This window comes from Protopterus annectens, chromosome 2.part0, assembly GCF_019279795.1.
Source record: "Protopterus annectens isolate FY-2018-M chromosome 2.part0, PAN1.0, whole genome shotgun sequence".
Taxonomy (NCBI): domain Eukaryota; kingdom Metazoa; phylum Chordata; order Ceratodontiformes; family Protopteridae; genus Protopterus; species Protopterus annectens.
In genome coordinates this window covers 144,959,301-144,984,693 of record NC_056728.1, presented here as the reverse complement: position 1 = coordinate 144,984,693, position 25,393 = coordinate 144,959,301, and positions in this window count along the sequence as shown.

Genomic DNA, 25,393 nt, shown 5'->3' with positions numbered 1-25,393 from the left:
CTTGGGATCTAGGCTCTACTACTTGGCAAGAAGACAGGCTGGGAATTGTGGTGAGAGGGAAGGTTCAGAAGTCAGTGAGGGATATCATTAGAATTAGTGATAAACTCATGGCAATGAGACTCCAGTGTAATGATAGGGCAGTATTCATAATCTCAGCCTATGCCCCACAGCAGGGTTGTGATATTGAGGAAAAGAGTGCATTCAGATAGCACTTGCAGGACCTACTAGATAATGCAGGACAACATGAATTAGTGTTGATAATGGGTGTCTTGAACGTACATGTGGAGACAGACAGAACAGGATATGAGGGCTGCCTGGGTCCACGTGAGTGGGACAAAAATAATAAAGAAGGAGAGACCATTCTAGAGTTCTGTTTGGCAAATGGCTTGATAAAAGTCAAAATGTGGTTCAGAAAGGGAGACGGTCACAAGATTGTATACAAGAGTGGCCAACATGCAACTCAGGTTGATTTCCTCCTAGTAAGGAAAGGGCACTGGGGTAGAATCATGATTGCAAAGTCATCCCCAGTAAAGCAGTTGTCCCACAACATAAACCACTGGTTGCCACAGTCAGTTCAAGCAGTGGTCAGAGAAGACTCTAAGGTCAACAGAGATCAGGCTGAAGACCTGGAAGTTGATTGGAAATAAAGTGCAACTGTTCAAGGTATCACTCAGGGCTCTAGCACAACAAGAAGAGGAGGAAATAGGCAGAGATGAAGAAGAATGGCAGCACCTCAAAACAGCAAATATGTGGTCAAACCAGGTATAGAAATAAGGTACATAAAGACAGCTAGTGGTCCAATGCAGAAGTCCAGGAAGTCATCAAAATACAGAAAGAGTGCAAGAAAAAGTGGGAGACAGAAATGCTAGTCAGACTAGGATGGAATACTAGTTGGCCTATAAAGAAGGTTAGGAAGGAGTTTCAATAGCAAAGAAAATAACAGAGCACCGGAGACTACCAGCTTCTGGAAATTAACTCAATAGGTGGCACAAAGAAACAATATCAGATTGCAAGGCAAAAACAGAAAGATAAAGAAGACAGTCAGGCACCCTTCATAAGGGATGCCAGCAACAACCTGCTCACCAGTCCGCAGGATATCAAAGACAGATGGAAGGAGTACTTCCAGCAGCTTCTGAATGAAGAAATCCCCACAGAAGCTGTACTGCCCCAGACACAGTCTACGATGAAAGAAGAAGAGGAGCCCAGCCTAGAAGAAGTAAGAACAGCACAAGGAAAATGAAATCAGGGAAAGCAACAGGCTCAGATGAGGTCACAGCAGATAGGATAAAGATGTTGAATGAGATAGGGAAGAAATGGCTCCTGAGGGTACTCATAGCAGTGTGGAGAGAATGGCGTATCCCAGATGACTGGAGAATAAGTATACTTGTGCCAGTGTACAAGAACAAAGGTGACATCCACAACTGTGGGCAGTACAGAGGTATCAAGCTCTTGTCACATTGCATGAAAGTTCTGGAGAGGGTGATTGATAAACAGAGATGGACAGTAATAGAAAATAAGATGAGCAGTTTGGATTCAGATCAGAATGCTCACAACTGGCCCAATGTTTGCAGTGAGACAGATAGTTGGAAAGAAGTTAGAAATGAGGAAAGAGTCCAATCGAACATTTCTAGACTTGGATAAGGCATATGATAAAGTCCCAAGAAAGCTGATTTGGGTAGTACTGCATTGGTTCAAAGTCACAGAAACATTGGTAGAATTAGTGCAGGCTGTGTACAAGAACCCAATGACTCAAGCACGAACAGTGTTCAGACTCACAGAGGGGTTCCTAGTGACAGTGGGTGTGCACTAGGATTCAGCTTTGAGATCACTACTGTTCATACTGATGGACTACATTAGCAAACATGTCAGAGGGGACAGATCAACAAAGTTACTGTATGCAGATGATGTGGTATTACAGGCAGACTCTGAGCAAGAACGTCAGCAAAGAATAAGGGAATGGAATGCAAAGCTGGAGGCATATGGGATGAAACTAAGCACAGATAAGATAGTAGTGATGGTAGCAAATTGGGGAAATCAGAAGAAGCTGAGAATTAAGATTGAAGGAAAGATGTTGGAACAGGTTAATAACATCAAGTGTCTGGGAGGGTGGTTGAGGAGCAGGGAAGTCTGAATGAAGAGGTGAAAGCTAGAATCAGAGGGGCTGCAGCCAAGTGGCATAGAGTCTCAGGTGTAGTGAATGACAGAAGAATGACAAAGAAGTTGAAAAGTAAGGTGTACAAGACAGTGGTGCAACCAGTACTACTGTATGGTTAGAAACCTGGGCAGTAAAGGCAGAGCAGATGAGGAAGCTAGAGGTGATGGAAATAAAATGCCTGAAAAGGGTGGTAGGATGCACACTGAGGGACAGAAAAAAAAATAGCATATAAGAGCAAAAGCCAAAGTAGCTCCAATTGCAGAAAAGATCAAAGAGAACAGACTATGGTGGTTTGGACACGTGAAGAAAAGCAGAAGACAATCTGGTGAAGAAGATTTGGGACAAACAGGAAGAAAGTAAGAGGAAGCGAGGACATCTGGCAAAGAGGTGGATGGACTGTGACAGAGAAGATCTGCGAAGGTCAGGCATGAGTGTCGAAGGCAGGAGTGTGGCACTGAATCGAGAGAGATGGTGACAGTTAACACGACACCCCAGACCCCGTGTAGAAAATGGGAAAAGGGGGCTGATGATAATGATGATGATGACATATTACCTTTCCTGCTACATATTAGTTGTTGCTTTTCATTTAAACTGAATAAATTCAGTTGAGACATAGAAGTAGAAGTCTTCAGAATTCTTTGTTCATGTTAACCTCATTACATGTTGAAATAATGTTCATGTAACTATGGACTTTATTTATTGATTTATGTATTTATGTATGTATGTATGTATTTATTTATTTATTTGTTAGCATTTGTTTACTGGGATATTCTGGCTGGGCATATGCAAATACCCCTTTCCAAAGTAGAGTTAGGGAGAAAAGCTGCAAATTACAATAGATACATACATATACAGTAAATTATAATACAGACTAATACAAGTGTTTAAAGCAGATAATAACAATAAGCAAGGGCTGCAAAGGTATGTGGTCTGATAATTATACATTCTGATATAGTCTAAAGTGATAAAGTCAAAATACACTTTTCAACATTTGTAACTTTTTTACATGTATAGCAAAAGTAGGCATGAGGAATGAGTAAAGTGTACCATTGAGGTAGGAGAGTGCTGGATAGTATAAAGGAGAAGATGAGTACAAGCTAGAAATATGACGAGCAGAAGGGGTCGGCGCCTAGTGTGAGATAGTGAGGATGGGAACAGCCAGCAGGGGCAAAATAGGAGTGTGTCTTGGGAAAGGAGAAAGAGGTTAGTCTAGAACAGCACAGGGACACAGCCAGAAATCCATTAGGTGTTGTCTGAGCTGGAACTTGAATGGCATTTTTCAGTAATGTCTTAAATAAGATAGACATGAATTTGTAAGTTTACATTGCTACAGGAAAAAAATTACAGAAACTTTAAGTTTTATAGTATGTATAGTATATTGTGCAACTTTTTAGACACACCTGTAAGAATGCCTTTATGATACCCAAACCTATCTTTTAATTAAAATAATTATTATATGAGATGTAGTTTTAGAACAATGCTGAAACTGTAAGTCAAAGCTTTGTTTCAGAAACATTGTTTTATGAGTAATTGACAATGGGACAATTGGATAACTTGAAAAAAGTAAAAAAAAATGTTGCAGTATTGCATACTCTGCCAAATACGATAAGTAAATATTTGTAGCACTGCTGTAAAGGACTGGCAGACGTTCTTTAGCTAAAAATAAAGTTAATATATGTTTTGTACATTTTATTTCAGAAATTTATCAACTTAATTTTTGTTGACATGAACTTAACTATTTGCAGGTCAACTATCAGTAACATAATGTTCTAATAGGTACCTGTTTTGGAAGTGGCTAAGATCAGAGAAACAATGCAGAAGGTCTTTGAACAAGGTATGCAAGTCAAGCAAAGATCAAAAATGCAATTAGTCATGTAGAATGTGGAAAGGCCTAAGGCCTTGATGGATATACCTCATATTGTTACTAAAGAGTGGGGTCACAGATGACTCATAATCTCATATAGGTGTTTAATGGGGCTATGGTGGGGAACACGTTTCCTCAGCTGATGACAGAAGCAGCAGTGGCGGTGTTACAGAGTGGGAAGGGGAAAGGGGGGGCACATAAATAAGACATGTGTCTCAGGCTCCCTAACCATGTGAAGCAGTGTCTATCCCTTACCTAATATACTAATTTACTAACCATTAGGGTGATACAGTGGCATAGCAGATAGTGTTGTCACCTCACAGAAAGAGGTTCGCTAGTTTAATTCTCTGCTGTAGTGCCGTCTGTGTGATGTCTGCATGTCCTCCCTGTGTTTGCGTGGGTTTTCTCTGGGTGCTCTCATTTCCTCACACATACAAAGACATGCAGTAGGTGGACTGGACACTCTAAACTGACTGTAGGTATGCATGTGTGTATGTGTGTGTGTGGTATAGAAGTGCAATCATAGCAGGGCTAGCCACCCAGTGGTATGAACATTGGTTCTAGTTGATTGTTACTGTTGAGGTGACACCCTGATCCCATGTGCAAAAATGATAAAAAGAAGTTAGTACTCAGAAATCTTTAGCAGAAGTATATAATTCAATCAAGTTATTTGATAAGAATCAAAAAATGAAATTTAATGATTAAACAGAAATACTGACAATCAGAATTTGGATAAGTTGCTAAAAAGATATAATATGACTTCACCAAAGGAGTTCATTAAATGTTACACAATGTTGTTAACAGATGATTTATCTAAGATTATCATAACAGAAAAAAATAATTAATAAATGGAATAGTCTTACATTCGCCTTTTAAGATAGACTAAAGACTAATGCTTACCAAAATTATTTTATTGACAAAAATGTTATACTTTATTCAGTCAACAGTTTTGATTCCAGAGACAAATTAAAAAAAAAAAATATATATATATATATATATATATATATCCATATATATATATATATATATATATATATATATATATATATATATATACATACATATATATATATATATATATATATATATATATATAGAGCAATTGTGATTTTTTTTGTGGTATTCAGGTAAGCCTAGAGCTTCCTTTATCAATTACATCAGACACTGGGATAAAGGAAGTATAACATTTCCTAACATAGAAATATAAGCTTAAGCAAATGCCTTTAAAAATATTGGTTAGATAATCATTATGAAAATGAATGGAACGCCATACATGTTGACAATTGTAACAATTCAGGATTAAAATCAATGAGTTTATTATTTATAGCAGATAATAAAATGTTAAGGGTAAAAAGTATTTTAATAGTTCCCTAAATAAATAGACAACTAATTTTACAGATACACCCATAGAGGATGACCCCTCTAGTTTCAGACTATCCTAGAACAATTCATTAATCACTATGGTCTTAAATGTAGCTGGATATATTTCCATTTTCAGCACATAAAACATAACAAGAAACATGATAATAATAAAAAAGAAATAAAGAAAATTTGTAATAAAAATTGGTAATAATAATAAAAAATGGTGAATAAAATCAACAAAAATTAAGGCACATACTCAATAGTAGTCATGACTAGAGTTAAATCAGTTTCAAAGCATCTTACTTAATACAAACAGGCTATACCTTAAATCTTCTGCTATAATAAGATAAAAGTACAAGTGGGAGGAGAAGTAGGAGGAGTAGTGTTAGGTAAGATAAAAAGTAGATCAGAGCATCAAAGGACTGGAAGGAGTAAAGTCAACCTAAACACGTCAGACATGTTCTTGGAAAATTGGAACAGCAAATAGGTTTGGGATTCAGGAGCAGTCTTCCATTCTAATTGTTGTGTTGGCCTTCCTAAATATGTAGGGATTACATTTAGAGCCTCTAACAATACTGACATCCTAGCAAAAACCCATTCGGGACCAACCTTTTTGCAAATGTACTCAAGGTAAAAACTTAATTTAGCACTAATGGAGCAAATTTTTCTGGTTAAAGCTTTTTTAATGCCCTCAGATATTTCATGTTGTTCAATATTTATTATTTGCAGTCTATTTCAGACCTATGGTAAAACTAAAAAACTTATGGCATCTTTTGTTTAGATAGAAAAATGACATACAAACTGAAGACACGCCTTACTTAAGCAGTAAGCTAAATCTGGCTTGTGCCTCTCCAACCTGAGTCTTTATTTACTGGCCTTTCAATATGTGTGAGTCCACAGATGACAACATTCCTTTGTGGGTTATATTAGAATCCACTTAATAGAGCCACTCTGTGGAAAGTTCAGTTGGATTCATGTCAACTCATCAAAGATAATTTCGGAGAATGGAAAAAAAATGAAAACTGTTCACCAAAATCACCTTTAATGAAGAACTATTTGCATTTATTTTTTATTTATTTATTTATTTTTTGCAGGGAGGCACCCCCTGGACTTATATATACAAATTCTAAGGTCACACAACAGTGGAGAAAAAAAGCAAACTCCATTGTTAACAACAGTAATTTTAATAAACAAAACTCACTCTTTTTGCTTTCACTGAAATTACATTTGATTACATGACAAGCTCCTGATTAGTGGTACCATAAGCGTATTCAATCACATCTGAAAAAGTGGCATATTGTACCAGCTTTAAAAGCTGGTAAAATGTGGGAAGGTAGTTGACATCTTACATATTCCTTGTGTAGATGAAGCAATTAAAACTAAAGTACAGGGTGTACTTTAGCAGACATCAGGCAGACATGGGAGATAAAAATGAAGCTGTTTCATGCCAAGCTGCTGTTGTTTTCTGATCAGCACCATCTGGTTTTATGCAAACTCAATGTTAGCAGTGCCTAGGATGTACTTAATAATCCTCTAAGTATTGTTAACATTGGGTCTCACTCTAGTGTAGCTCTTAACCAGGACATTATTTAACCATTTTTGGAGTATAATCATGGTGCTCCATGCACTATAATCCAGTTAACCATCCACTGAAAACAGAATTGCTTAACAACTGCTAGAAGAGCTATTCTGTCTTCCTAAACTCATGCATTCAGTTCAGATATTACTGGAGCTGGTAGTGTATACCCAGAATTTGAAGGATTCTATCTCCCCTGCTTCCTGTCCTAGCAAAGAAACAGGGAGATGGATGAAAAGGTTTAAGAAAAATTCTGGCACAAATTTCAACTTTCAAAGGAAAGGTAGGCTGAACCTGAGGGATACCTGATGTTTTTGAAATCCAGATATTGTTAACAACAGAAAAGCACATGAAGATTGGAGTTGCAAAAGCTTTTTCCCCAACAGTCTAACTTCAAAGTCAATGTACCAGCAGGTTTGAACAGGGAATGGGAAATGCTATCAATCATGAAGGCCACATCCCAAGATCTAGAAGGGGTATTCTGAGAAGGGTTGAGATTCAGAACCTCTTTAAGGACTGCTTGACCTGTTGATGCTGGGCTACCATCCTGCCCTCCACAAAGTCATGACTGGCAAAAATAGCCAAAATGTGCACTGATCATAGAGCTAAGAACGATATCAGTTATGTGCCTAAAATAAGAGAGGATCGCCTGAATACTGAACAGGAGGATTCAGAGAATGCCACTTCCAAAAAAATGTAAAATCTCTTTCACTTAAGAGAATGTGTTTATTGGCCAGAAATAATTTCTGATACACCCCAGCCAGAAAGTCCAAAGAGAACAAATGGTCTACAGCAAAATCCAGTTGACAAGTTTATGTAGCTGTCATCTCAGCCATGGGGGATTTTTTGGATTGCATGGAATGATTTCTTGTACACACAGAGACCTCACAACCTGAAGTCACATGCTTTATGGCCACCAATGAGTGATAAGAAAAATTTTTGTTTTTTTCACAAACATTTCCAGTTAGGTATACTACTTGGGGGGGATCATACATGACATTTTCCTTCCAAAGAATGAAGAATACATCCATTGTTATCTTTCCACTGCATACTGCAACCTGCAGAACTGTTAAAGAAACATATTTTCCCTTCTGTCGATGGTTCACAATCTGCAACTACATTATATATAATTTCAGAAGGAAATGAAAATTTTCCATTCTGCCCTTTATATATATTTAACATTTTGGTTCCCATCCATCCCTACCTTCACTCTCATCTCTTTCCACACATCCCATGCCCTATGCCCTCTTGAATACCTCCAGAGATTATTTCTTTACAGATCATTTCTGAAAACTTAACTTCTGCCTATTTATGCAGTGAGTGTCGGTATCTGGTATCTACAATCTGCTTTAGATGCCACCACATCCTCTCCGCTCTGTCCTTCCTGTTTAGGAGGACGTTTTTGCATCTCATTGGCCTGATCTTGTGTGCCAGTCTCATATCCTTCTGCCTCTTCTGGTGTCTATTGAGAAAAAAATGTATTCCCTATAGTCCCTAGCTATATCTGACATTTTTATGTCACCACATTGACCTTTATCTCTTTTAATTTTTTGTCTTTTTCTCACTCTGTTGTCCATAACCCTGAGCACTCCACCCTTGACTTTTATTTTTTCAGTTTTCCTCAGTTCCCTAACACAACTATGGCCCTCACTTCCAGTCCATTATAAGCTACTCAACAAAATTTCTCACCATTATCTTTTTGCACACAATGGCATGGCTTCTGTATGCTAATTGCACTTTCAGCTGTATATCCCCGAACCCCTCTTCTTAATTAGAACCATGTCCAGAATTACAGCCTTCCTGGTACAATCCTACAGTGGTTGACAGAGCCTCTCAGTGTCTACAACCTCACTCAACACCCTCTTCCTCTTCACTCTGGAACTTAAAATCTCCTGCATAGTTTCCTCCAGGCCTATTCAGATCATTTATAAATATATCTTTCTACCACCTATTACACTCCTTTACTATCTCCTCAGTCTCTCATCTTGCTCTGTTAATATGTCTGGGAACTGATACTTTATTTCAGTCAATTAGCATCCTCTTCTTCTTCCTTAAGTGCCAGTGTGCATACCCTGGTTTCAAATGCTGTCTGCTATCTTATTCCCTGCTGGAATGTCATTTCTTCTTTTCCCTGACCCTTCATTTGATGGCCTCCTTAAGGCAGATTCAGGGCTGGTCTTACACCAGTTAGACCTATTTGGCCCAATAGGGCCCCACACCCTCAGGGGGCCACACACTGGGTAATGACAGGGTCCTGATGTGTACCAGAGATTTGCTTGACAAACTCTACAGCAAAGTGCAAGGCATTTTCCTATTAGTAATATTGCTCCTGTAGTTGTTGCAAGTCTTTGTTAGTGGAGACATTTCCCATCATGCATTGCTTCAAGGGCTAGTCCAGTATAATTAGTAACTGCTGAGTCACATCTTTTGAATGGTTCAGTGTGTTAGCTGTTTATCCTGCCATACTGGGCAGATGCTGTTACTCAGGCTAAACAGAGTTTTCAAACCATAACTGGTCTAATTAACCATTTGGTTCTGAGTACCACCCAAGTTACAGTCTCAGAAGTTAATAAGACCATGTTTAATTTCAAGACTGATATACATGTACTGCGTTTTCTTTTGCTCCTCCTACTGATTTATTTATGACAACTATGGATGGAATAGTCTCAAACAGTTTGAAAACAAACTAGTAAACATAAATAAAAAATAATAACAGATACTATGATGGGAGTTGACTTCTGATCACAAAAGAATGGTAATATAATGTTACCTAAGAAATGCTTGCTACAGTCAGAAATGGGAGCAAAATAATCCCAGGGAAATAAAATATGAGGTGCGTGTGTGCTGAGTAGTTGTTGGCAGAAGTAGACTGAAAAAGATTCCCTTGGCTGAACATATGAAAACAGTAGCAGAACCAGTTTGACACATAAAAGGTATTGGAAGAGTATCATAGGTTCAGGGTGACGTACAAAAAGAGGGGGCAGAAACATAAAGCTCGACAATGGTCAGACTAGATTGGGCAAGTATTTTGGGAGAAAGTATATTATAAAAAGCTGAATAAACTATTATGGTTTTGTATGTTCTCCATACAACTATGTGGGTTTCCTTAAGTCATTCCAATTCCCTCCTACCTGCCAAAATATGATTCTTAGTGACTGCTCTATAGAATGTCTCCATAATAGTCCTTATTATTGCTCTGGTGACCTGTGATATGGCTGGAAACAATCTGCATGCATTAGTCCATTTACCTATCTCAAGTAATTACATAAATAAACTTTCAGAAATAGTTATAAGTGGGGTAGTGTGTGAGCAATGCCATTTCTAAGGAGAATGCTGAGATTATAAGGAAGTTCAACCAATTTGTGATGTGAGATGATGACTGGAAGAAGCCCATGAGAAATTGCTCATATTAGTTGTCAAAGGATTACAGAGGATAACACAGTTAGAAATTATTCATGTTCATTTTATCCCCCCACTCCTCCTACAACAATAGAGGGCAGCACCACCGACTGATTTGTCCAGAAGTTCATGACATCTGAGGGCACTGGGCATAGGAGCTGAAAGCTGCAGAATGTGATGACTCAGACGTTTCATGTTTCAAAATGAGCCGGCTTCTTAGCAGCATGGTCTGCTCCATGCTGACAGCAGCAACTCCAAAAAACCTGGAGTTTGTTGAGTACTTAACTTACAAAGATATTTTTATTTATTTTTTAAAGTTTGTTAACCAAGGTAGAGCACAGGCCTACCTAGACCATATTCTTTCTAAACAATCAACTTTAATCAATATCAATATCAATATCAGTATCAGTATCAGTATGAATATCAGTATCAATATCAGTATCAGTATCAATGCAACACTGATATATCTGCGGTGGTGCAGCAGTAGCATTGTTGCCTCACATCAAGAGGTTCTCCCGTTCGATTCTCGGCTGGAGTGCCTTTATTTTATTTATTTTATTTTATTTTATTTTACATTTGTTAACCAGGCTAGTCCAACTGGATATATGTCCATTTTCAGTAGAGGCCCGGGGAGATAAGCTCCACATTAAGTAAAGCCTTCTGTGTGGAGTCTGCATGTCCTCCCCACGGTTGGATGGGCGTTTGAAAGACATGCGTGAATGGGCATGCCTTCGTTGAAGGTTGAACGTCGAGCTGGCACCTCGGCATTCGTGAAAATCTACTGCCAATCGTTAGTGGACTGGAGTTCCACTGTGGCAACCCCTAACCGGGAAAAGCCGAAAGACAAACAATAACAACAACAACATCAATGCAACACTGATAAGGTAAGAACAATTGTGCAGAGGTATAAGTCAGGATAATATGCAGCATGAAATAAACAAAATCACAAGTAGATGGGTGATTTAATCAGAGAGAAACTACAGGTTATCTTGGAACTGGGGATAATCCAGGAATTCAATAGTTTACTTCTTTTTCATCATGTCTCATGATAAAATATGAGCCAGTAAATAAACATACTGTTTTATTTTTAATATGCAGTAATAGCATATATTTCTGATACCTAATCTGAAATAGTCTTAAGTCTATAAAGCCAACATGGAGGAAAGGTTGGGGTGATAGGTAGAGGGAGGTCAACTGGGGGCCCACCAATATGGTTCAAATTGGGCCCCACAGTTGCTAAGGCCAATCCTGGATAGATTGATATTCCATGTCCACTTCCATTGCTTCCTTATTTGTCAGATCTGAACAAATTGAAACTAGGCACATCCCTGACCCACTTCCTCTCATCACTGGGCCATGTTTCTCTGATATTAGCAATGTCCACCCTCTCCTACCTTCTGCATCATTGCCTGCAACTTCCTTACCTTCATACCTAGATGCCTTGCAGTACAGAACAATATTCCCCAGCCATGCTGTGAGCCATCCTTATTTATCAACTTACTGTGTTACGTGTCCTTTTTCTCGGTAATCACCTAGTACCATGTCTACTTCACACTGTTCTGTTTTCAACACACCTTCCTTCTTAGCTTACAATCATTTCCAGCTCTGGTCTGAGCACTGCTATTTCTTCTGTTCTATAAATATGTCTGGCTTGGAACAGAAATAGTCTCTCACCATCCTCCTACCAGTCTCAACCCCTGCCCCTTTGTCTAGTGCCACTCAGTCCTCCCCTTCTTACGTCTGGTGACTGTGACACTGGTAACATTTGTGAGATTACTACCACCAACCTTCTATGTAAAATCTGAACTAAACATGGCTGTCATATTATCAACTCATGAGGAGGCCTACAGGAACATCTCATGACATTTGCTAACATTTTCACTTACCCAGGAACATGAAATATAGAGAGAACAAGCATGAGGACTTTGTCTGTCACCATTAACAAACTTACATGGCCTGACTCCAATGGGAATACTGTTTTGTTCCTCTCTTGTTTGTTAGGTGTCAAATAATGAATTGTGTGTTAGTCTAACTCAGCAGAGATCTCCTGAAGGGAAATTGTGTTCTAATTTGAGATGCAGGGTATCTCCATAAACATAGTCTCTTGCTTCTAGGGAAAGGAATCTGGAAAGGTTAAAGCTAACGTTTGGTTGTGCAATAACCTTTCATATAGATGAATTAGTGTGAGAGATGATATTAAGTGACAGGTCCAATAAGAGTGAGATAGCTGAAAAAGCCTCACTGGTTTGAGTGAGTGAGAAGTGTCAGAACTTAGTGTAAGTGATCCGGTAATTAAGGGTAAGCAAGTGGAAGAGTGCTGATACACTGACCCGGTGCACTAATTCCCTCACTTCAAAGAAGAAGGAGGAGACTCTTGGGGAGAATAAAGGGATGGAGCAGGAGGAAGGGGGATGCACTCATAAGGATACAAATCTGCAAGGAACAGACTAGAAAATTCCATGCTGCATTGAAGACAGGGAGCAGGAGTTGACTGAGGTCATAGACAATTAGGGGTTCAACTGGCTGTTGTAAAACTGTACCCGAAAGGATAGAATTCTGGATATAGTTTTAATCAATATGTAACAAATAACAAAGGCTGCTGAGAAATTTGGAAATTCACTGTTAATTCCATAGCTGACTATGAGCTTGAATGATCCTTTCTGGTTAGCAGTAAGTGTCATGGATGGCCAGAATGCCTCTATTAGAGACACTTGAATTGGGTTAGGGAAGAACTCTGATTAGCCATATAACTTACTCTGTATTTACTGGATCACTGCTCTACATGTCAACAATAATATTTACAAGGTTATCGGCATACAAAACAGAATGTTATTGAGATGTTATCCTCTTTTACTTTATTTTCTTTCCCTCCTGCATATTCTGTCACATTAGAGGTCGGACTTTGCCTTTTCACTGACCTTTACGTAGTACCATAAGGATATTTTTCAGCCTTCTGATTAGATTACCTCCCTTAGTATGACAGGACATATTTCTTCTTGTCTCTGACCTTACTATACTGATCAGAGATGGCTTTCTTGCTCTTGACATAGAACTTCATGCCCATGTGTTATGAATTAAAAAATGACCATCATCATTTCAGACGATGAAGGACAGAGACTCAGAACTGATGTCACTAATTCAGTCAGTGTCAGAAAATACCTACTCTGGAACATAGACTGCTGTGATTTTCCTTACAGATATTTTGTATCAGTGTTTTAAGAGTGAGCATGCTCTGGTTAAAATAAAAAAAAACACTCTCACCCACCAAAAGCCCCACAGAATAATCATATTGTCTGTGAATAAATTAGAAAAAAATAGATAAAAATAAAATATGTGGTTTGTGAATGATTTCAACTGCTTTAAAAATATGCAAAATACTTTCTTTCTTTCAACATCTTAGAGTACTGCAACAAAGGGAGACATTTGCACTCACAAAATCCAGTAATCCCCTTCAGAGTACAGACTAATATCCACAGCACACAGGCTCTTCCAAGTAGCTGTCTTCTCTCTCTATTCCTTTTTAGGAAGATCTCCAGGTTTCCTCATGTATAATCTTCAGGAATTCTTCTTAATGTTGCAAGCTGCCTAGATCCAATATTCTAGGTACACAATCCTCATCCAGGTGAGGCCACCTTCAATCTGACTTGGCAGGGTTGCAACTCTTTATTTATCCATTCTTTAATTACATAATTGGTTATATTAATTTGAGCCATGAAGAAATCCTTTCTGCCTAATACACAATAATACCTGATTATTTAATGCAACAGTTATATTTGCAGCCCTACACACAATATTTATAAAATTCTTAAAGCAACAGTTCTATGTACACATCGTTTACATTATTTTACATAATTTTGTCACACCATTCGATGTTACAGTGACCCTAACCAGATTGAAATCTGCAGTTTCAGGCCCAGTAGGTGGGTTGTGAGCCTCAGTGATGCCATCCCTATTACTGATATTCAAACCTGCTCTGTTTCATCATGAATATAAAAGTCTGAAAAAGAAAGCACCCACCTACATAGTTTTGTGTTTTCACTCTGCTATCTCCACAGTTGACAAATACTGGTGACCACTGTAAATTCACAGTCGAGAAGGCAGTAGTTTAATGAAGATGATGCCCATTTAATTGTCAAGTATGCCCTTTCAATTGTGGAATACTTAGTTTCTACTCCGCGTTTTTATTCAAAAAACATATGAGATGTCCTTTACCATCAAAGGTCTGTGACAACACTGTCCCAAGCCTTATCTCTGAAGTACAAGTATATGCTATAAAGTCATTATTCATCATCAACCCCTTTTTCTCCCATTTTCTACATGGGGTTGGGAAGTCGTGTCAGTTGTCACCATCTGTCTCAATTCAGTGTCACACTCCTACCTTCTTCAACAATCATTCCTGACTGTCACAGGTCTTCTCTCCCAAAGTCCATCCATCTCTTTACTGGACACCCTCATTTCCTCTTACCTTCTTCCTCTCTGTCCTAAATAATTTTCACCAGACTGCCTTCTGCTTTTCTGTATGTGTGCAAACCACCATACTCTGTTCCTTTTTACTTTCTCTGCAATTGGAGTTACTTTAATTTCTGATGTGATGTGCTTATTTCTTCATCTGTCCCATAGTGTGCATCATACTGCCTGTATCTTTATTTCCATCACCTTCAGCTTCCTCAACTGCTCTAACTTTACTGCCCAGGTTTCCATACCAAACAGTAATACTGGTTGCACCAATGTTTTGTACACCTTACTTTTCAGCTTCTCTGGCATTCTTTTGTCATAGACTACACCTGATACTCTGTGTCAGTTGGCTGCAACCCCTCTGATTCGAGCTTTGACATCCTCTTTCAGACTTCCCTTCTCCTCAGCCAACCCTCCCAGATACTTGAAGCTGTTAGCCTGTTCCACTATTTTTCCTTCAATCTCTATTCTCAGCTTCTTTTAATTTTCCCCATTTGCTGGTATTACAACTGTCTTAGCTGTACTCATTTTTATCCCGTATGCCTTCAGTTTTGCATTCCATTCCCCTCTTTTGCTGAAGTTCTAAATTAGAGTCTGCCTGTAATGACACACATGATGCACAGAGCAGTTTTGTTGATCTGTCCGCCCAACCTGTTTGCTAATGTAGTCCATCAGTATAAACAGCACTGGGCTCAGAGCTGAACACCGTTACACATCCATTCTCAATGGGAGCCCCTCTAAGAGTCCAAACACTTTTTGCACTTGAGTCATTGTACATAGCCTGTACTAATTCTACCAATGTTTCCAAGAACCACAGCAGGACTATCCAAATCAGTTTTCTTGGGACCATTATCATATGATTTCTCCAAGTCTAGGAATGCCCATTTGGACTCCTTCCTTATCTCTAGCTTCTTCTTAACTGTCTGCCTCACTGCCAACATTGGGTTGGTTATGCTGCATCTTGTTCTGAAGCCAAACTGCTCATCTCCTATCTTACTTTCTTCTGCTCTGCGTATTTGTTTATCAGTGACCCTCTCCAAAACTTTCAGGCAGTACGACAGGAGTTTGATACCGCTGTACTGCTCACAGTCATAAATGTCCCCTTTTGTTCTTATACACACTGGCACTAGTATGCTAATTATCTAGTCATCTGGGGTATGCCTTTCTTTTCATACTGCTATAAGTCCCCTCAGGAGCCATTTCATCCCTATCTCACCCAACATTTTGATCATATCTACTTTGACCTCATCTGCACCTACTGCTTTCCCTGACTCCATTTTCATTAGTGCTGTTGTTACTTTTCTAGGTTGGGTTCCTCTTCATCTTTCATTTTAGGCTGTGGCTGGAGTGGTACACCTTCTGTGGGGGGTTTTCTTCATTCAGAAGCTGCTGGAAGTATGTCTTCTATCTGACTTTGATGTTCTGCTGGCTGGTAAGCATGTTGTTGCTGGCATCCCTTATGAAGAGTTTGACTATCTTCTTTATCTTTTTGTCTTTGCCTTTTGTTGCATGGTATCTACTGTGACATGTTCCAGAAGCTGGTAGAGTGCCTGTGATGCTTTGCTCTTTGCTATTGCAATTCTTCTCTTAGCTTCTTTGTTAGCCAAGAGCAAAGCAGTATTCCATCTTAGCCTGGTCCATCCTTTCTATTTCTCACTTTTTTCCTGCACTCCTTTCTTTTGATGACTTCCTGGTCTTCTGCATTCCACCACCAGCTTTACTTATGTATCTTCTTTCCATTTCTGGCTTGGGTGCATATCTATTCTATAGTCTTCACAGATGTTGTTTTGCGGCACTGTCATACTTCTTCAACTCCACCTACTGGCTCTTCCCCTTAAGGTGCTATATCCCTAAGAAATTCCTTGAATTCTTGTGTTTTATCTCTAGTCAAATTCCAGGTCTTCAGATAAGTTTCTGTTGACCATAGAGCCTTCTCTGACCATTGCTTGCAGCTAATTGTGGCAACCAGTGATTTATGCTGTGGGCCGACTGTTCCACCAAGTATGACTTTTCAATCACTGATTCTACTCCTGTGCCTTTACGTTACTAAAAGGAAGGCCCATAATTGAGTATAGAAGGCCCATAATTGAGTATAACATCCCTTTCGGGATGTACTGTACAAAGCACCCGCAGCAATTGGAGAGACTTCAGATCAAGGGACTCCAGCACGTGCCTTACACAGACCGACTAAAGTCCTTCTCACTATACTCGGTATCATATAGACTTCTTCAACCCAAACCTAATGAATTTGCTGTACATCTGTAAACCAAACAGGACTAGAGGCACCTGTTCCAGGGGACTATATATGGCCTGCAACTTGAATAGGATATGCTGGAGGGACAGATTTGTCTCCCAGTGACTGCCCCATCTTTGGAAGAGGCTGCCAATTCATGTGTAGCAGATCACCTCTATGACACTGTTCAAAAGGAACCTGGAAGAGTGGCTGAGACACTGTAAATTCTTATGAGAGATAGTGCCCACAACCCTCCTGGACATGGGTAGTCATTACTAAATACAATCCTAAGTAATGACTACAGTATCTATGGTATTACATTAGGATGAAACGGGTAGGCTTGAAATGGCCTCTGGGTCGATAGCCTAGTTACCTCCTATGATCCTATGATCCTATAGGACACCATCTAGATTCTGTGCTGCTGGATACAACTACTTTTTGGGTGAATTTTGAGGTAGAAAACTCAGCATGTTTTTTAGGAGGTGGGAGGAACCTCACAGAGACAAAGAGAGAACATGCATACTTCATTCAGGCATTGGCCAGAGGTCAGGATCAAACCTTGCACTTTGTGCATGGGATGCAAAAATCTTAACCATGTTAACCCCAAGACATACTATAAAAAGCCTAATGAAATTCAGAGAGGGTAAGGCATAATATTCTCTTCAGAGCATTGCATGCCTTTAGTGTCCATTTAACATTAAGGGAAATGTTTCTTTTTGTCAAATCTGTAAGGAAGCAAGGTGCTATAACATAGGGTACACATTTCTAATAGTAATCAGCTAACCCCAGAAATGCCTTCCTTTGTTTCATGGTGCCAGGAATATGCCAGTTTGTCATGTTTTCTGCTTGGGTCCTAACAATCCCTCTATCAATCACATAATCTAAATATTTTACTTCTATCCTGCCTAGCTTGCTCCTGGAGGCATTGCTAGCTAGCCTGGCATGTCACAGAGTATAGTGCAGTCACTACCTTAGTTATATGACACTCACAATCCTCTCAATGCATTATTGCCTTTTGTATGTAAAACAAGCAGCATACTTGATGTGGGGGGTCTCTTAATGTTCTGTCCATTAATCACCAAAAGGTTGCAGAGACACCATGTAACCCGACAAGAAGAACTGTGGGCTTTAACCACTTCAGGTATCTGTCAGAATCCCTTCATTAGGTCTAATGTGGTCTAGAACCTTGTCTTCCCTAGCCTGCCAGAATCCCTTCATTAGATCTAATGTAGCCTAGAACCTTGTCTTCCCTAACCTTCCAGAATTCCTTAATTAGGTCTTATGTAGTCTAGAACCTTATTTTCCCTAAACCTTTGTAATAATCCATCAGCCTCAAGCATTAAACAGGTGTCAAGTTTCAAAATGCTGTTCAGCTTCCAAAAATCATGACAGAACCCAACTGTTACATCAGGCTTTGGGACTAACATTGTGCAGCTGTTCCACAAGCATTCTGACTCCTCTGTCACCCCCCCCCCTCCATCTTAAGCAGTTTTTTGACATTCCTTTAGCAAAGCCTTTCTCTATGACTCTGGTATTCTGTAACATTTATAAATTAACCTTTTCCCTACAAACAGTCTCTTTTGCCAGATAGTTCTGAAAACACTTTTTTTAACAAAAACTCTCTTATTTTCTTCTTTCTGTGGCATACATAAAGTATCAACTACCCAAACCGTGGGCATAGATGACAGTTTACTTCCTCACCAGCTCTTCTAAACTCAGGTGCTAAACTAACTACAGAGATTTGTACTTTTTTACAAGGTTTCAGGATATTAATATATTTATTCTAGCCTTTTCTGACCAGTATATTTCTGAGGACGTTGGGGACATTGCATCAGAATGGGTTTTGTTTAAAACTTGAATAACTTAAGCAGCAGAAAGGAGGTGTGGTCAGAAAATAGTTAGTCCTTATCACTATGGCAACCCCAAAGCTTTGAAGAAAGTAGAACGCAATGGTGCGGCATCACCATATATTAGGGTAATATGATAGAACCTGCTGCACAGAAAAAATCCCCCAAGGAAATGAACAAGAGGATGGTTATTACTTATACTAATAAGAATAGAAGTATAACAGAAGTTATTAAAAAGAATTGGGGTATTTTACAGTTAGATGAGAGGCTCAAGGCCTTAGTAGGTCCAGGACCTAGTTTTAGTTATAAGAACACGAAATCTTTGAAAAAGATGCTTTGTTATGAGAGACATACATTTGATAGGTCATTGTCAATGAGAAGGGGTACTTTTCCTTGTCGTAATTGCAATCAGTCTAGTTTTATTACCAGCAGAGGCAGTTTTATACATCCAGATACTTCTGTGTGTTATAGATTCAGTCATTATGCAGATTGCAAGACTAGGAATTTAGTTTATTTAGCCATCTGTAAAAAATGTATTGTTTTTTATGTGGGCAAAATGAACAGGACTCTCAGAGAAAGGATCAGGGAGCATTTGTATGCTATTAATAGAGAAAATGAAAATAATGCTTTAGCGAGACATATTTTGACACATGGTACTACACATAGTTTTGAGTTCATGGTTTTAGAACTCATATACACTACCATGAGATTAGGTAATACTGTTGGCTTTACAGAAAGAGAAGAAGGGAAATGGATAATTAAATTGCAAGCAGATTCAGGACATGGCATGAATGATAGAGTCAGTTTAAAACCATTCCTTAGTGACCGCCCTTTAAAGCACTAGTGTATTGATGAGTAGTCTTTTAAGAACAGCAGCATTTTTATCTGATAATGGTTTTAATTTTAATTTTTTGTCAAAAATTGTTTTTGGCAAAAAAAATTTTCTGGCAGTAGTTTTTTATGTGTAAGAATGTTACATTGTTTTTATATGAATATTGAGTACATGTATATATATGTTTTTTGTTTATGAACATATGTGTTAAACGTTTAATGTTGGACAAAGATTTTATGATAATTGATTGTGTGATTTCATTGGTTCAAAGGACCACAAGGTGTGTATTTAAGAGCTTGAAGGTTTAGTCTGATGAAGCATCCTTAGCAGATGTGAAAGCGCTTACTTTTTGTAATAAAGCTGATTTATTACATTGGCAACTGGTTGACTTTGATTGTTTTGGAGTACCTGCAGTTTCTTCTTTTCTGTTGGATTTTTTGATTTGGATATAGCAGGTACCTTACCCTCAGAGGATTTTGTTTTTGACTAAAGAAAGAGACCATCTATATGATTCTGGGAGTGGAGGTGGGGTCCCTGGATTTTATTAATAGATACCAACAAGAAATTTTGAAATTGACTGTGATAGTCATCAAACTGAAGGCAAAGGTGTCTGACGAGTTTGGTGAGGCCATGGAGAATGACTTTTGTTTGGTTTCATGAATATACTGGCAAAATATGCAGAAACACAAGAGCAGGAGACAGGATGTTTATAGTAATGGTTTAGAAATGTTGACCTTAACTGAGAACATTGAGAAGTGGCAGGAACACTCTGGGGGGGCTCTTAAATTCTAAGGACTTACCTTCGTCTGAGGTGACACTTTTGGTAGCAGACAGTGGAAATAAATTCATCTGGGTATATGAGGTTACTGTAGTGATTACCCTGTACCTTTCTGCCAAGATTACATTACAAAACTGAAAATGGTTAACATATCTTTTCAATTTTGCATGGAAAGCCTGATCAGACTGATTAGTGATCACCATTTTCAAAAAAGGAGATAGACAGTGTGCTTCCATTACAGAACACATTCCACAGCCCTCACCTCACCCCCTAAAAGGCATGTTGCTGGGATGCTGGAAGACAGACTTGATCTAGCATCTGCTTGAAGAAAATGCACTTTTTATCTTGGTCACATAAATGTGGACAATCTCTTTATCCTTGCAAAAATGCTGGAGGTGCCTTGAGTGCTACACTTGTTGGTGCCATGGTCTCCTTCCTTGCTGATATGCTGCTTAACATGAAGAATGAAGAAGCATATCAGTGTTACATTATCTACAACACTGATAATTTATTGCTCAAGTCAGTGGTTGCGAGTTGGACAGTTTAGTATACAAGACCTGAATCTCTTTGGAGAGACATTTACAGGGCATGCCTCTACATTTTATTTTGTAAAAGTACTCATTTCTCTATTGTAGTATTTAAATGCAGTTTTTAGACAGATTCCTATAGCCATGGATTTGAAATGTTTTTTTTTAAGGTTTTCTGTGTCTGGATTAAACTTCACTGCTCCAAGTATATTCACAAAGTGTTTAACTCCAGTGATAGACTATTGCAGACTGCGAAGTGTTCGCATTTTTCCTTGTTTAGGAGACTTACTTATCTTTGCATTGTCTTTTTCAAAGTATTGGGAATCTGTTACTTGAGTAATAGCTCTCCTTCACTGACTGGGTTTCCAGGAGAACATTCAAAAGTCTCATCTTACTTTTTACCATGTGGCTATATTACTGGAGTGTCTTCTGGATACTTCATTTCAAAGAGTTTTTCTTCAACAGGAGAAAGTATATCTAGATCTAGATCTATTCCTGAGAATTTCTCAGAATATTAGGATTCACAGCATCCATGATTTTCATGATTCTTCTAGCCAGACTCCACATGAGTAGGATTCAGTGGTACCTAAAATCTGTACGATTTTAACATCAACATCCAATGACTTTCCATATTCCTGTTTTGGAATTTGTAAAAAGGGAACTACTTTGGTGGCGAGACCTGTTTTGTCTGACTCCAGTTCTTCCTCTCAGGTCCAGTTCAGTCTGTAACAAACAGATGCCTCAGACTTTGCTTAGGGAGCAGGGTCTTTGGGATAAAAGTGCAAGGTCTTTTGAAGAAAAAAAGACACACCAAAGCATATAAACATCAAAGAGATGTTTGCACTATAAATACACTCAACTCTCTTAATCAGCAGTGGTCCCCAGGACCTCTAAAATTGATTACAGTTAATATGACAGTGATGTGGTACATAAAAAGGGAGGTCAAGATTATACCATATGCACAGATTAGCTCTAGTAGCCTGTGATACAGCTATTCAGCACAATCTCACTCAATGGGTGTCTTACATTCCATTAGAGCAAAACATTGTAGCACACAAGCTGAGAAGGACCAGAACAGACCCACAACAATGGAAACTGAATCAGGGCATCTTTTAGGTTTTGTTCCAGCTGTGAAGCTCTGTTCAGCACATTTCATAACAAACAACTGGCAAAATTCTGTTACAGGAATTCCTACAAGCAAGCCTCATTTCCTTGGAGAGGGATGTTCCTGTATGCTTTTCGACCATTTCCACTGATAAAGATGTTCATTCTGAATATTTGAAATAGAAATGCACTCTAAAAATCATTGTGGTGATTCCCTTCTGACCCAGGCAACAGTGGTTCTCACTTCTTTTGGACATGGCCAAGGGCAATTACCACAAACTTTCTCACAGTCTAGAACTACTCACACAAGACAAGGGTTGTTTGATATACCTAAGTGTGAAACAACTTCAACTAACTACCTGGATAATAGGATTTAATATCTTCTAGCTGCGTAGAATGTACAGTAAGTATTAAAGTAGGCAAAGAAACCTGCTTCTAGGAAATCATACATTAGCAAATAATTTTCTAGTCAGTGCCACACTGAGAACCAAGACTCTTTTAAAGTTATAATTTCTCTGGTTCTGCAATATTTGTTTGAGTTATTATTCCCTATCCTTTCTTATTCCTCTGTCAAGTTTCATTTGTTGGCCATTTCCAGATATTTGTCCATGGATCACCCTCTTTCATTGCAGTCTCACATCAAGATGTTTTTGAAAGGGGCTCTGCATACCCGCCCATGGAAAGCAGATGTTTCCTTTTAGCGATCTTAATATATTTTTGGAAAAATTAACTCTTGCTCCATTTGAAACTGCTCATCAGGCTGATTTGAGGTTCTTAATATGGAAAACAGTGTTCCTGATTGTTCTGACTTCTGCAAGAAGAGTGAGTTGCAAACACTTATGGTGGATCAACCTTATTTAATTTTCCCACAAAGATAGAGTTTTGATGAGAGCTAATCCTTCATTTATGCCTGAAATGGTATCTGAGTTTACTTTGAGCCAAGATATCTATCTTTCTGTCTTCTTTCCAGAACCTAAAAATGAGGGAGAAAGGATTCTTCCTACACTGGATGTCCACATACAACTCAGAAACTATCTTAAAAATAAAAAAAAACTAAAACCTTCAATAATTTTATTCAGTTATTCATTTCTTATAAAGACATGAAAAAAAGAACCACCAGTATCAAAGGAAACAATTTCCAAATGGTTGTCACATGTTATTTCCTTTTGTTATTCCCACGATATCAATTCAATTCCAGGCAGGGTCAAGGTACATTCTGCTAGAGCCTTAGCTTTGTCAGTGTTTTTTTTTGGAAAGGGGTGGACTCTAAAAGTATTCTAGAGGCAGCAACATGGTCCTTTGTACATACCTTTACAAAGTACTACAAACTATATTCCTTTTCCAGCTCTGGAGTAAGCTTTGCTAGAATCATTTTACACAGGTTCCTGAATCCTTATTCTTCCTCTTCCCAGACTTATAATCTCTGGTGTTCTACACATACAGCTAAGGATACTGCAGCAGTGATCTGAAGCCGGCTGTATAAGTAAATGTACCATAGCAGTAGGTGATAAAACAGATAACTGCTGCAGTAAGTGGTCCCAGCCTCCATCCTCCTTATATTTAATTTGTGTTGCCAGAGTGACAACATGCTTTCTGCTAACCTAGTATTGACTTATTTCAGGGCTCTAGCCTTCCACATTCAGTTGGCAAGAAAGCTCTGAAGGCTTGGTTCCCAGACTGTTAATTTTCTCCAGTGTTGCTCGATCTATCAATGGTCAGGGCACACGGAAGGTGCTCATATGCTTTGGAAGTCAGCTGTCTGTTATATCGTAGGCAGGATATAACACAGATAGCTAAAGCTACAGCATCAGTAACCTATTCAAATATTGACTGTTGTGTTGCTTACACAACTGTACTGTACCCTGGCTCTTTGTTTGATATTTTATCACTAGACTGTGTACCACTTATCTTTGCAGTGTGTTGTTTCAGTGTAAAACAAGTGTCATCATGAAAGCTATGTCACTGATTCTAATTAAGCCAGACACAGCTATGGAATGTGTCTGAATATTCCCCAGACTTGCATCTCAAGTCCTCGAGTATCAGGAAATCTTACCTACAGGTCAGAGTTTCAAACTTGCCCCAACAAGCAATAGGATCAATATTCCTGTTCAACAATCAAGTTAAGACCTGGTAACAATATATTGCCAGAAGTAAACATCACATACAGTCATAAGGCTGCTGTTGCAAACCACGTTTGCCTCCAAACTACAGACAAAAAGTACATCCTGCGAACCCAGAAACCTCTCCCTATCTAGCTGTTCCCTTCAAACTCTCTAAACCAAATCACAGTGCACTGGTCACTCTTCCTCAATTCTTTCTCCAGAGCCCTGAGAATCCTTCCTCTCCTACCCTAATGAACTATCCATCTTCTGCACCTTTAGATCTCAATTCAAAAAATGTCTCTCTAACACATCTAAATATATTTGCTTCACTACTGGCCACATCACCTAAGCACTCTCTCAAATTCCTTCATCTATACACTTTCATATCCCCATTTTATACAAAATGTTTCCTGTAACAAGTGCACATTTATTATTACTTGGCATATTCTCAGAAGATTTTAGAGCACCACACTACTAGAAATATTTAATTCTCTGCAGATTAAGTTATAGTTAGTGCTGTACTGTGGATATTTTATTCTTTTGTGGATTTTCCATCAATAAATTTCGTTTTGACTGTGGATATTTCTATTCTTTTGTGGACTTTCCATCAATCATTTCATTTTGGGTTGTAGTACATCGGCTCCAGAGTGGATTTTTGATTTCATTTGTGGCATTTTTCCACTCTTGCACCCTGTTGTGGTTAGTTAGAGCTGTAACCACTGCATGTATAAGGTCTCTACTGTGTAATGAGGAAATTTGTGTAAATTACTCATCTATGTGAAGATTTTCATCAAGGCTATACCTGCAAATGGTCTGTTATGATCAGCATACTATCCTCAGAAAACTAGAATAAATTAGATGGATAGATAGATAGATAGATAGATAGATAGATAGATAGATAGATAGATAGATAGATAGATAGATAGACAGATAGATAGATAGACAGATAGATAGATAGATAGACAGATAGATAGATAAAATGAGTACCTGGAATTCCTCTCTATCTGTAGCATGAAAGACACAGGCTTTGAAACGAGAAAGAAAACCAAACAGACCAGCAACAGTGAAGCTAGCCCTTTCTCAAGAGGCAATATCAAGGCGGCTATGCCATACTGTAAATGTGTTAATAGACTGAGTCGAGTCTCTGGAGCAATAATCA